Source organism: Heliangelus exortis, chromosome 1 (assembly GCF_036169615.1).
Source record: "Heliangelus exortis chromosome 1, bHelExo1.hap1, whole genome shotgun sequence".
Classification (NCBI taxonomy): Eukaryota; Metazoa; Chordata; class Aves; order Apodiformes; family Trochilidae; genus Heliangelus; species Heliangelus exortis.
In genome coordinates, this window is record NC_092422.1 from 171,532,689 (window position 1) to 171,545,966 (window position 13,278).

Below are 13,278 nucleotides of genomic sequence, written 5' to 3' on the forward strand. Positions count from 1 at the left end.
ACAATATGTAAATCTATTGAAGGATGAAATTGAACTAGTTAGATGCAAGTCAAAGTGCTTTGATAAGTCACAGCTAATCAAATACAAATAAAAACAGGTGTTGAATTTTTAAACGAGATTCAGTTGATTACAGTAGAATCACTCCATATTATTTAGAAGCAACAATTTTATACCACATGAGCAAACATCAGGAGCATTCATTGTTCTTTGTTTAAAAGTCTACTTGTGCATGGGTTCCAATTTGATATTTTTATTCATATCAATGAATTAAAATGATATAATATTACAAACTGGAAAACATTGATTTCAATAAAATAGATTTCCAGTGTAATGTTGAATATAAAAATGATGAGTTTTAATTAAATATCAGGCTGGAGTCAGCCTTTAAGTAAATGGAAATGCTGCAGAACAGAGTTCAGCCATTATTGCCTTTTAATTGGATTATCATTAAGCAGCATCCTCCTTTTTGCTAAATCTTCTAATTGGCATCCCTCTTTTAGCAGAAGACAAAAGCAAGAACAATCTTCTATATAGAAGTGAGCCTGTTGTACAGGCAGTTCTTCAGTCTCATGGCTCTGCTTGTAAAAGGAGGTGCCCCAGCACAATCTCTAGGACTTGAAGAGGTTCATTCCAAGCCTGTAAATTCTCTGTACAGGATAATTAATTTCACTTTAAATAGAAGGTTGGCCTGCACATTCCTTGGAAGTAAGGTTATTTCTTATTATGTTTGCCTAATACCAAATACATTAGAAGCCAGTGATTTGCCTTTGTCAATATGCATGTCAGGAAATCGGTAGAACTTGATGAGCAGTCTTGTAATCCAGATAAAACAATGTTTTTGTGTTCAAAAGAGTGCATTCTCCCATTTATAAGTACTTTGTAATTCTTCATGATAAAGTAAATCTGACCAAGAATAAATGCCAATAAAAAATGCCAGTGGGGAGTGAGAGCTACTCATAATCAATTGGGGAATATTGTTCAGTAGGCTCTACCAGATAAAGGCTATTTTCCTGTTTCTGTTATTTCCACAGCTTGTACTATTTCACTTCCTCTTACCTGTCAGACTCATCAAAGCTGAGATGACAAAGGATGCTGGTTTGTGAGTGCAAATGGAGAGCACTTGTGTTTAGCTCCTCAGAGGTAATGCTAGATTATGTGTACTGTATATGGCCTTTCAGACAAGGATAATATTGCCCTTCTTAAGTCCTGAGCAATGTGGGTCCCCCTCATTAATCAGGACACAAAAAATGTATCTCCGTTGAAAAGCAAAACGTTCTTTTCTTCAGAAAGATGCCTTTTGGATAACTGTCATTAATATCTATGATGGGCTCAGCTGCCACCAGAGTGGATGCTATGCAAATGCACCATGAAGTGCAGCACTATGGAACAAAACTACAGTCAGACTTCAAGCCTTATTTGTAAAGCCTGGAGAAAGGCTGGACCTGAATAGGTCTGAATAGGTAATGAAAGAAAAGGGTCAGCAGTGAATAAAAGGCACTGGAAGTTCCTGGGACTCTTGAACCAACCTTAAGTTCAATTGTAAAAACTTTGCCATTATGCAGTTGTGATATAAGATTATGTATATAAGGTATCGATTTTGTTGCCTCTTCTTGCTATTGCTTCTTACAAGCCTATCCAAAATTACCACTTCAAGGGTAACTAGATGAGCTGGTACCTCTTGTATTCTGAATAGCTGACAAATAACTTGGACATAAGAAGGGTTTGATCAATATGAATTCACATGTCATTAGTTGTAATATACTCATGAAAGGAATTCGTTTTATGTTCATGCAGCTGTCATGTGTTCTGCCAGAGGTGTAACGTTCTAATTTAGTTCTAGTCAGCTGGCATAATAAAGGTGTTACTCATCAAATCTTGAGCCTGCTATATTTCTATATAGCAGGCTATATAGAGCCTGCAACCAAGGCAAAGGGTAGATGTAAACAGCTTCACGCTGACACTAATATGCTGTAATTTCATGGCACCTTTAATTTCTATGTATCAAAAGCATAAACGGGTAGAACAGAATAAGCAATTAAATTGCGTTTTATTTTTAACAGAAACTGAACTTGGTATTACACTTTCACCTGAATTCAATCCACCTGATTAATGTTACAGAGGTAAAGCTGCTCTAAGATAAATTAGTTTCATATCTTTAGTTTCTTCATGATTATAAGATCTGTGAATTACATTGATATCCTGCTATCTTTTCAAACTGTAATACCTACAAACAAAGATTGCTTAGATCTTCTAATAAAATAACTAAGCAGGAAATAATATAATAAATATGATATAATAAGAGCTGGGTTTTGTTCCGCTTCTAATTTGAAGATGGTGTTAGAGAGGAGAACTTTCCAAACCTGCTCAAAGATTACTGCCTGAACAACTGGACTGTTGGTTAATGAACATGATGAGTGCTCTCTTCTTGAAGATGTGCTACTATTGAGTTAAAATGTAAGTACTCTTGAGCCAAATTCAAAAAAGAAAATAAAAATTGGACTCTATAACCTGAATGTTCAGATGCTTTACTGTCTGATAATGATCTTGTTCCTGTCATTGTTTGGCTATGTGGTACACAGTACTCAAAATTAGATAGATAGTAACCCTTGGAATTAACCATAAAGGTTTAGGTTGGGAGGGACCTTAAAGATCATCTCATTCCAACACCAGTGCCTGGGCAGGGACCCCTCCCACCAAACTGTCTGCTCAAAGCTGCATCCAACCTGGTCTTGAACACTTCAAGGGAGGAACCGGTCACAACTTCCCTGAGAAACCTCATCCAGTGTCTCTGTGAGATTCCACCAATTGGGATTTTCTTTGCCTGAAAAGACCATTTTAAAGTGAATTAAAGGTGACAGGAGCAGAGCTAGGATTGACAGCCTCCAAGGAGAAAAGAACTAGGTGGAGAGCCCCCCAACCCCCTCATACCCCCTTCTTGAGGATGTGACAATGACCACCTGCAAGGAGACATTCCTGAGGGCAGCCTCCAATGACTCTGTCAGTCATGGAGCACCTTAGCTGAGGAGCCAGCAACAAGCTGGATGGAAATCCCTCCAGGCGAGCCCACCTTCAACTATGGCAGGGGGAGCACCTGGGCTGATCCTTCTGCTAATGCTGCACTGAGGAGGACACCCGGCTCCTGCTGCAGCTGACCAACAGGTCAGGAGGGGGGAGTTTCCCCTTTCCTTGGGGAACAAAGAAACTGAGCTGGAACTGCAGGAATTTAGGGGCAAATAAGGAGGCCCCCATTCTTCACCTACCAGCATCTTGCATCGGGTCCCATCCAGGATCAGAACACCATCTTGAACAACAAACTTGCTGGACAGCTGGGCCCCTGGAGGTATCTCTTTTCTTGTATGTTCTCCTTTTCCCTTCCCCATCTTTTTTCTGGCAACATATTTGCCATACCTTCATGGGGTTCTATCATTTTGTGCTTTGTCAGTTGTCAAGTTTATGCTTGCACCCGACCCTTGCTGGTTAAACTTTGTTCTCGTGGATCAAAACCAAAAATAATTTAATGTTACTTCCAGCTGTAGCAGTCTCATCACCCACGTAGTGAATACATTTTTTCCTAATGTCTAAACTTTCAATTTTATGTCTAACTTTTTAGCTTTGGTTGTGGATTTCTTTGGGGGAAAAAAACAAAACAACAAAACCCAAAACTAAACAATAATGCCAAGAGAAGAAGAGATTTGTGTGTGATTGCCAATGCCAGGATTCTTTTGGCACTGAAAATTCCAAACATTCTTCTAACATATATACTGGTGTGTCATGCTCATAACATTGCACACTTCCAGTCTCCTTTTCTTAAAGCATTTATTTCCTCCTGAGATAGCAGAGATGGTTTCAAATACTGCAATCTGTATGCAAAACAAAAGGGCAGTGCCCTCTGACCAGTGAAGATGGGAAAAAGCCATCCTAATTAATGTTGTTACTCCTTTGCCTAAAAGCAGCTGGGAATTTAATTAGTTCTGCAACTTGTTAGTTTTGATGGATATCTGCCCTCTGCCACGGAGCAGCTGTTATCTCACCTCCAGCTGCTTCTTGCAGATCAGCAGCTCCCAATCTTTTTGGAGCCAGCCTCACTGCTGCCTGCCCTGTCTTGCCCCCTCTGACCCAGCACTGCTTGCTCTCCAGATCTTCCCAGTGCTGGATGCTGCCCCTTTCATCCCGGCAGCCTCCTTGCTTCTCCCCCAATGCTGAAACCTTTCTGCTGTTTTGCTTTGCCATCTTCTAGACAGCTGCTGATGCTCTAGTCCCCTTCCCCCTCCCCTCACAACCCCTCCAGCTGGATCTTCCTCCTTCCCTTTCCTCCGATATTTAATGTCATCATGTTAACGTGGAGATCTGTGCCAACAAGCCCAGAAAAACTTAGGTCAATCCTGTTTTTCACTGTGAATCGTTTCTGCTGTAACCCTCCCCCCCATGGATCAGCAGTAGGCATGGTAGAGCTAGAGCTGGGGGTTATCATCTAAGGGAAAGTTATTTTCCTCATGAAAATAATGGAGGGAAAAGTATATATATATTTAAAAAAAAAAATCAGAAAGTGAATTTCTGATAAATCTGAAACAAAATGTTAATTTTATCTCACTGGAATGAAAGGCCCCAGAAAGGTTTTCAATTCAGTGCTTAATTCAGTCCAAAGCAAAGTTTCAATTTCCTTTTTTTTTTTTTTTTTTTTTTTGCTGTGTAACCCTTTTAAATATATTTGGCTAAATTAAAAACAAAATGTCAAACTGTATTTAAATGGTTCTGGGTTTGTATTTTCAAAAGTTTTTAATCTTTCTTTTTTTTTTGATTTAGGAAAGCCATTCATATTCTAATCATTATGGTACACTCTTAAGCACAGTTTTCAGAAAAAAACCCATTAACTGCAAGAAGTTGGACAAGTCTGTCATTAACCCTTCTCCAGCATTCGTTTTCCCTTAGTGGGCTTGCAAACATAAGTGGTTTTGGAAACAAACCTTATTGTGTTCCAGCTGAATGCTCTGCCCTGGGACATTGCTTAGAGTTTGCAGAAAAAAATGTCTGATCTATGACTATATAATAAAGGGAAAAAACAATCACAAAAGGCTTGTGCTAATTTTATATTTATATTTCTGTAAATTAAAAAAAAATAAATTAACCTACTGTAAAACAAACCTGTGCTTTCTCATCTAGCTCTGTTTATTATATTTATGCTATTGGTTATTATGACTTACATTAAATTTGGGATGAATTTGGTTAAATGCTGAATATTTTCATGCAACACTGTTGAGTATAGAAAACACTCTTAAGAATAAAAGAGAATCTTCTCTTAAGACTATTTCTTGTATGAACACACTGTTACTCCCTTGCTGGTTTTCTTGTATTTTTTTAGTGATCCAAAGTTTGCCCTTGTCAACTACAGCATAGGAAAAACTATTTAAAGATGTGTTACTGGAGTGATTTTGTGCTTGCAGAGTCATTTTTCAGAGATTATATCAGGCCACATACTAATAACATATGCATGCTCACTACCAGCTTGTCTGGGACAAATGATAATTTTGACACTCTCTAATACATCACTTTCTCTGTGTTTAAGGATTTATTATCCTGGAAATGTGTGTGAGCACTGTAGAGGAATCAGATCCTACCTCCTTTCAGCAATTTTATGAAATCTCTTCTTTGATCAACATTTCTTTTCTTTAGCAGTTAGAGGGATTCTCTTATTCATTAATCTAATTAAATTATTATTTTAACTTCTAATAAATTTGCTTTTGTATTAACATTTATTTTTCTTATTAAATTATTATAAATATAAATTTTATAATTAATAATGTATTTTATAAAATAATTTTATTTTAATTAATAATACTTTAAGTAATGCAAACCTGCTATACCTGGACTCGTTGCTTTATATTTTTGCTGAATCTCCTCTTAAGCTTGGGTCCATTTCTTTGTCTCACCTTCAAAAACTTAAAAAAAAAACAAACCCTGAGTATCCAAATGTTAGTATGGTCACCAGTTACCCAAATACGGGATTTTTTGGGTAATGAGATACTAACTTCATATAGCAAAGATGTTGCTGTCAACCTTTTGAACATTTCACATTTAGCCTCAGCAAATTTTTATAGTGCTCTAAATAAACTTGCTACTCAAACTAATTTAGTACTCCTATTAATTTCCAAGTTGGTGAATGTTTAAAAGTTATTGGAAACTGTACCAGGAAAAATGCAACGTTAATTTTTCCACGCATTTTTCATGCTTTCGTTAAAATGTGCAAGTTAGGAGATAATATTTGAGGCTGGATCAAACCTCTCTGAAACCAGTGGGTTGGCATATTTTTACATAATACAAAGCTCTTCAGTGGTCTTGGCAAAATTACTCTGTACAAGTGCTTCTTGAGAAGGAAGATCCATGGTGCAGTTGGAGGGAATGGAAAAGGAGGCACAGAAATGAAGGGCAAATCACAAAGCACATATTGCCACACTTCATCTCCAGAAATGTACCCATTTTACCAAGTTCCTTAGAGTATCTTGCTCTCTTCTTTAGCTACCTGTTTGTAGTTATCAAGCACAGAACTGTGTTGTGCTGATCTACTATAAAAGAGCAGGAAACCTCGGTACAGTCTGACCACGCACTGACATATGACTCACGGGGAATCTAAATGGAGGGCTCTTAGCTTGAGTGCTCTTTGAAAATATTTGTTTCGTGAATAGAGAAAGTCTCTTTGTCTGGTTACCCCAAAGCTCAAGAACATAGAAAAAGATATTTTTTTTCCACTCATAAATCCATATAATTTTACCAGAGGTACTTGAGTGGTTATTTTTCTTCCTTTTTTTTTTTTTTTTTTTCCCCCCAAATGCACAAACACTGAAATAACTTCGAGCCCTAACTTTAACTTTTAACTAGCCTGAAATGGATCAACAAAATTTCTTCTTGTAGCCATCAGAATAAGTTTTCACCAAGAAAAAAAGAGTTCTCGACATTGAAGATATAGACTTGATCTGAAATTTATTCTCAGATGAAATGTCAAGCATAATCAAGGGTCTGAAATCTTTCATTGAGTCTTACAGACTGCCTGTGAGCAGTCTTAGTGTTTTTCACCAAAACAGTAATACAGAAATCTGATTTGCAAGTGTCAGAATCCTATACCCCAATGCTATGGCTCTAGTAAGAGATGAAAAACTACTGTGAAACCTGATACACACCAGTGTAATAAAGTATGGATGTAGTTACATATGTGTATAAAGATTTTTAAAGATAAAACCCTGAAATACAGCTGTCTAAAAACATTTCCAGAATTATTCCACATCTGCCAGATACCTTTTCTTGCTCCCTGATAATTCTCTTGTCTCTTCTGGTACCCAGTCTTGACCTCTAACGTAATCAATTAAAGGAAAGTAGCTTTCTGCTTATACAGTGAGAGAGAAAATCTGGGATGGCATATTTACTTCTCCTATTTAAAGATAAACCTTTGGGACATCTTTAATACTCTCCACACATCAATGTAAGATGACAGCAAAGAAACTGGCAAGCTCTATAGCTGTAACTGAAAAATAAAGTTATTCCATATTTACATTCCTTTAGGCATTTCATAGTTACCTCCACCTCATTAAGCCATCTCACATTTTTATAAATTTAGTCTCTCTCTTCTCCCTCCTGGACTTAAAATATGGCAACTCATAATTTTATAATTTATGAAATAAACATATTAATAATGGGATTTTTTAAGACAAATTCTTTCCACATTTGTCTTGCAAATACATTTTTATAAAAAAGTTGCCTCATCACTTGCAAAAACAGTTTCAGGTAACAGAGTGAGCCCTTCACTTTCCACCTAAAATAAAAGCCAATCATTTGAAACAACTGAAATCTGAAAATAAAGAGAAAACAATAATTCCAGAAAGGAACAAAAGAATGGTTTGGGTTGAGAGGGGCCTTTAAGATCATCCAGTTCCAACCCCCCTGCATGGGCAGGGACACCTCCCACAAGACCAGGTTGCTCAAGGCCCCATCCAACCTGGCCTTGAACACTTCCAGGGAGGGGGCAGCCACAACTTCCTTGGGCAACCTGTGCCAGTGTCTCACCACACTCACAGTGAATAATTTCTTCCTAGTACCTAGCCTACATCTATCCTCTCCCAGTTTAAAGCCATTACCCCCTGTCCTATTGCTACATAGAACGATAAAACATCCCTCTCCAGCTTTCTTGTCAGCCCCCATCAGGAGAAGAGTAAGAAGAAAACTTGGTTCCATAACAGTGATATTTTTCAGAATGAATCTCTGTGTATGTGTATGCATGCATATACATGTTTATGTTTGTATTTTTTGTTGGCATATCCTATACTTCTGATTAAATAAACATTAGCAAACCTACAGAAATTATTTGGTAGTCTAACTAAAACTCCATTAAGTAGTGTATTTTCTTTCATTTATCTTTTTTCTGTCATTGTTGCTTTAATGATATGGTCTATAATTCAAGAATATCTGAAGAAGAGCAGCCCAAGTATCTGTGTTTTCTACTGTGATGCTAGCATAGACTTGTATGTACCAGGATACAGGCTGCACTTGGACTTTAATAGCTTTTGAAAAAAACCCAAAAACAAAAAACCAACCAAACAAAAAATCCCCAAAACAAACAGCAAAAAAAAACACACACACACACACAAAAAACCAAACAACAACAACAACAAAAACAAAAAAAAAAAAAACAAACAACCCACCACTGGTCAAGCAGCAAAATCATATGAACCAGGTAAATAGCTTCTTCTTCTTGCATGGTTGTTTGCAGAAAGAGCTACTCTTCACCCAAGAGTTAGGAAGAGATTGTTCTCATCAAATGTCTTCCTTCTCCTTCTCCTGTGGGCAGCTGCAACCATAACACAGCCTCTTCTTCCTTTCCCTGACTCCACAAATTCTCATTTGGCAAAAATCATAGTTCTCTGACAGACACAGAAGATGCTACTGAGACAGTGGGGAAAATACAGGTCAAAAAGGGTCATCAGAAAAGTATCTTTCCTTTGCAGATGTCAAGGTTGGACCATGAAGAACTACTACAGCATATATATGACACTGGGGTACTGATTTTTTTTCTTAGCTTCATCGAAAGAAACTTAGAAAATTACAAACCTGAAAAGCTATGCTGAAAAAATTCAACAGCTTCTAGCCCCAGGATTGGTCTTTGTCTGTCATCCTTTCCTTGACCAAGTATATATATAAAAGATTTTATATATATGTGTATATATATATATATATGTATGTATATATATATATAAAGATGACCAAAAGAAAGAAGTCAGATACAGCCAGTCCTGGAAAACAGGATTTACAGTGGCATTTCAGCAATATCTATTAACAGTAACCTAATCTTTCCTTGGGATATGGAGATGGATCAGATGATGCTCACTGTTTCCTCTATTTTCTGTTGTTATCATCTTTTATATCCTAGTATCCATCTACATGTTAATATAATTTATGTTCTTTTAAAGGTAGCTTTTTTTTAATAACAGGACTCTTGTATGATTGATCTTAAAATGTCCATCATAAAACTAGATTACCCAAAATATTTGATGCTTCTGACTTCAAATAACTTCATAAAAATAAATAAAATAATTTAAAAACCTCATTTGATTGATCTGTCTATCCATCTGTCTATCTATCCTGAGAATTCAAAAGGTAACATTATCATTATAATATTCCAGTGGCAGATAGAACTAAGAGTGTATTTCATACTTTGTTGTTAATGCATTTCTTACATTAACATACCTAGGTATATAAGTAATCTCAAGACTCCCTGAGTTTGCAAAGTTTCATTCACTGAAGCATGCAATGCTGTGTATTTTCAAATACACACTCTCATACCCTTTCCAATTTAACAAAAGTTGTTGATAGATATGTCCTAATGTTAGGAAGCACTCTGCAGGTGAATTTCATTGTAATGTAGTTTTTTATTTCCATGAATAGCAGCAGACTTCACTCTAAAATCTTCTTTTAGTATATATATTCCTTCCAGGTACAAGAAAGGCCAATCTATATAACAGCCTAGTTTAACATAATGTTTATCATTAATTATGAGCTCCCATACCCAACTGAAAAAGCATGACATACATTTGACTGTCAGTTCCAACATTTAGTATATACTGATGCTGAAGTTGTAATGAGAAGTACAATTTCTTGTGTCACACAGTGACAGTTTTGAAAGCTAAGAAACACAGTGGTCAGTGGTGAAAAACAACCACCTTCTTAAGGAAACAACTGAGAGCAAAGTTGTCCCAACAAATGGTAAAGCCTCAGTGTAACAACAGCAGCTTCCCTGTGGCTATTCTTCGTTTTCATTGGAAACACGAGCAAATTGTTACTTTTTATTTATTATTCATCTACAGTCCATTTCTACCTCAGAAATGCCTCCTGCAGAACAGAAGAGAACAACAGAGAAGAGTAGAGAACAACATCTACTTGCAAAAGGCTAGACCCAGGGATCAGCAACATTCCCCAAACTAATTATTCTGAGCAGCTGGAAGAGTTGAGAAGAGTTATGTCTCTCTTACATTACTGCACTAGCCTCAAATGCATTAGATAGAGACAATTAGGTAATAGAAAGGGCATAAAAGCCTTTAGGAAAGGAGCAATCAATTAATGTCTACAATTTTGAATAGTCAGCATATATTAAAGCTGTGAGAGTGAATGTGAGAAGATCTCACACTTTTTCATCTACCTTCTCTGCTCTCAAATTGTAACCACTCTGTGTATAACTGCAAATACACATGGCATGCCCATTACTTTCATTCCAGTGAGACAGGAGTTTTTTCTTCCTTTTAAGAAATATGGTGGATCAAGGAGTGAATCCCTCCAGAGATACCTATTTTCTAACTGATTGTATGATAAATGTGTCTTGTTTGACATACACATGCTGAGTTTGTGTTTCACATTGAAGGTTACAAATGGAACAAAGGACAAACATTAACATTGATCTCACCTTGTATTGCTTTATGACTCTGTATGAGTTTTAGACTTTTGTCTGTGACAATCACAGCTGGGCAATAGAAAGGCACGTGGGTTTGACAGGATCATTTTGAATGCAAGATATAAGCCAGTTCTGCTATGGAAATTTAAAAGACACTTTACTCACTGCTGTCTGAATTCTATGTTGTTTAACATGTCAAAGGGCTAAAAGAAGAAAAGCTTGACACTTGAAATGTGTACTTTGGCTGACACAAAGAATGTCCTCCCAGTAAGATAGAAACTGATTCATAATCAGACTTCAGGGAACTGACTAATGTACTAGACTAAGCTTTCATGGAGCTTTAATTTCCAAAGCAAGAAGCTGAAGAAAAGAAAACCTTTCATTGAAACAAAATGTGCAGGAAAAGTATGTGTTTGTTAATTCCCTTATATATCAAGTATTCTGATACCTGATATTAAGAGCACTGCTGAGAGTTATAAAACAGATTTGAAAAGTTTAGATTTAGATATGGCATTTATATTCGAGTTACATGAGATATGTATTGAATTTAATGAAATGTTTGACAATCAGCATTCATCAGTGCCTGACAGTAAAATTCCTACTATATGAGACTGTAATGTAGCATTAGTTCATACAGAATGAATACTGACTGTGCAGTGCTAGTTAGCCGTGAAAAGAATATCATAACATATTAGTGTCAAAAACTGTGATGTTAGGAACTAGAAGACTGTAACTATTGCAATTATGAAATCTACCCTGGCAAAAAAAAATTATGTAAAGCACTCAGAAAACATTAAATTGCCAAGTGTGCTATTGTTATTAGGGCATATTTAGACCCCTTGCAGCTCTATAGGAATACAAAGATTTGTGCCCTATTACAACATGTACCATTAATGACCACCAACCTATACATTTTTTTTTATTTATTATCTGACAGGTTTTTTTCAGTTTTCCATGCAATGCAGAAAAAAAAAAAAAAAAAAAAAAAAAAAAAAAAAAAAAAAAGAAAGAGTTATAACCATCACCTAACCCTAAGGATCCTCCTAAATTAGGATGCTGCCCTGAACTGATATTCATAAAAGCCTTTTCCTCTGCACTGAACAGATAAACACAGGGAGGCTAAGCTTTTGGTTTAGGTACCTTAAACATCTAACATAAGATATGCAGTGCAATTACATCCTTAGAAGCTTGTCTTGGTATTATTACTGTCTACATGACAGTAATATATTCAGCACATGAAGACATGCACAGAAGATGGAAGCTGAACTCCACAGGAAATTCTGGGAAGCAGTGAAGCACGGTGGCTTACAGCAGAGCTGTGGATTGTCACCAAGCAGAGTCCTATGGGCTGTCATGCAGCAAGGGATACAATTCAGATTGTCATGAAATTGTGAGAACAGATACGGAGTGAGGAAGACTTCTGCTTACTCTATGTGCATGCATTTCACCCATTTGGAGGCTAACCTGCTGCTTTCTGATGATGAAAGGTTCTGTATCAAATGTCATTAGTGTAATAACTAGGGGAGTTTTTGCACAGATGAGCAGCTAGAAATGACCCAAGTCAGGCTATAGGCCTAAGAATTTACAAGGTTTTGCAGATTGTCTACTCAAACCTGTCAGTGATAGTGTCAAAGCTCAGCATGCTCAGATCTGGTGCTGTCCCCCACAGCCATGGCAGAGATTGTTCCCAGCAGGAGGACTGATGAGTGACTGAGGGAGTTAAAGAATGACTCTCAATGAGAAAGAACTAGTGTCAAATTTAAAACATTGTAAATCCAGCCAATCAGTTTTCTGAACCTTTAAAATTATTTTCTAGCTAGCATCACTCATATGTGGAGATTTGAAAGAAATCAATACCCTTCATGAAATAAAAATTGCAGAATTAATTTCCAATGGGCTCACTGTGGTGACTAAAGCTATAATTTGGCAAGTATCAACATATTTGATTTTCCTAAATCTAGTTACATTTTAAGCTGTTTTCAACAGCTAGAGATAGCAAAGCTAAACATGTATGCTAGACTAAGGCATTATGACTGCATATGCTACATTCTGAAGGTTTTCTGTACTCTATTTAAAATATGGTTAATTATGGTGTATCACATGGGCCATCCTTATGCTTATTGCTATATACACAGTGCAAATTTTTTGCTTCTCGGTACTCTTCCCTCTTCTGTTTTAGTGGAGATTCTCACCTGCCTTCTACCAGTCCACCTTCCCAATACTCATTGCCAAGGAACCAGATATACCATCCACCAAGACTGAATTTTTCTAGGCCTTTTAGAATCCTAGGCTCAGGGGGTACAGACACATGATTTATATGAAAACCACTGTCTGGAGGTCTTTAAAGGTGA

General features: G+C 36.7%; 1 long non-coding RNA gene across 2 annotated transcripts in view; it reads left to right on the forward strand.

Annotated features, from left to right (window-relative positions):
• LOC139791434 (uncharacterized) overlaps nt 1–3,407 on the forward strand; it is an 85,624-nt gene extending 82,217 nt beyond the window's left edge. For both annotated transcript variants that reach the window (XR_011723924.1, XR_011723923.1), the window contains exons 2-4: nt 1,032–1,140; nt 2,061–2,120; nt 2,332–3,407. This is a non-coding gene — a long non-coding RNA (uncharacterized lncRNA). The remainder of the gene's footprint in view (nt 1–1,031; nt 1,141–2,060; nt 2,121–2,331) is intronic.
• The last annotated feature ends 9,871 nt before the right edge of the window (nt 3,408–13,278 follow it).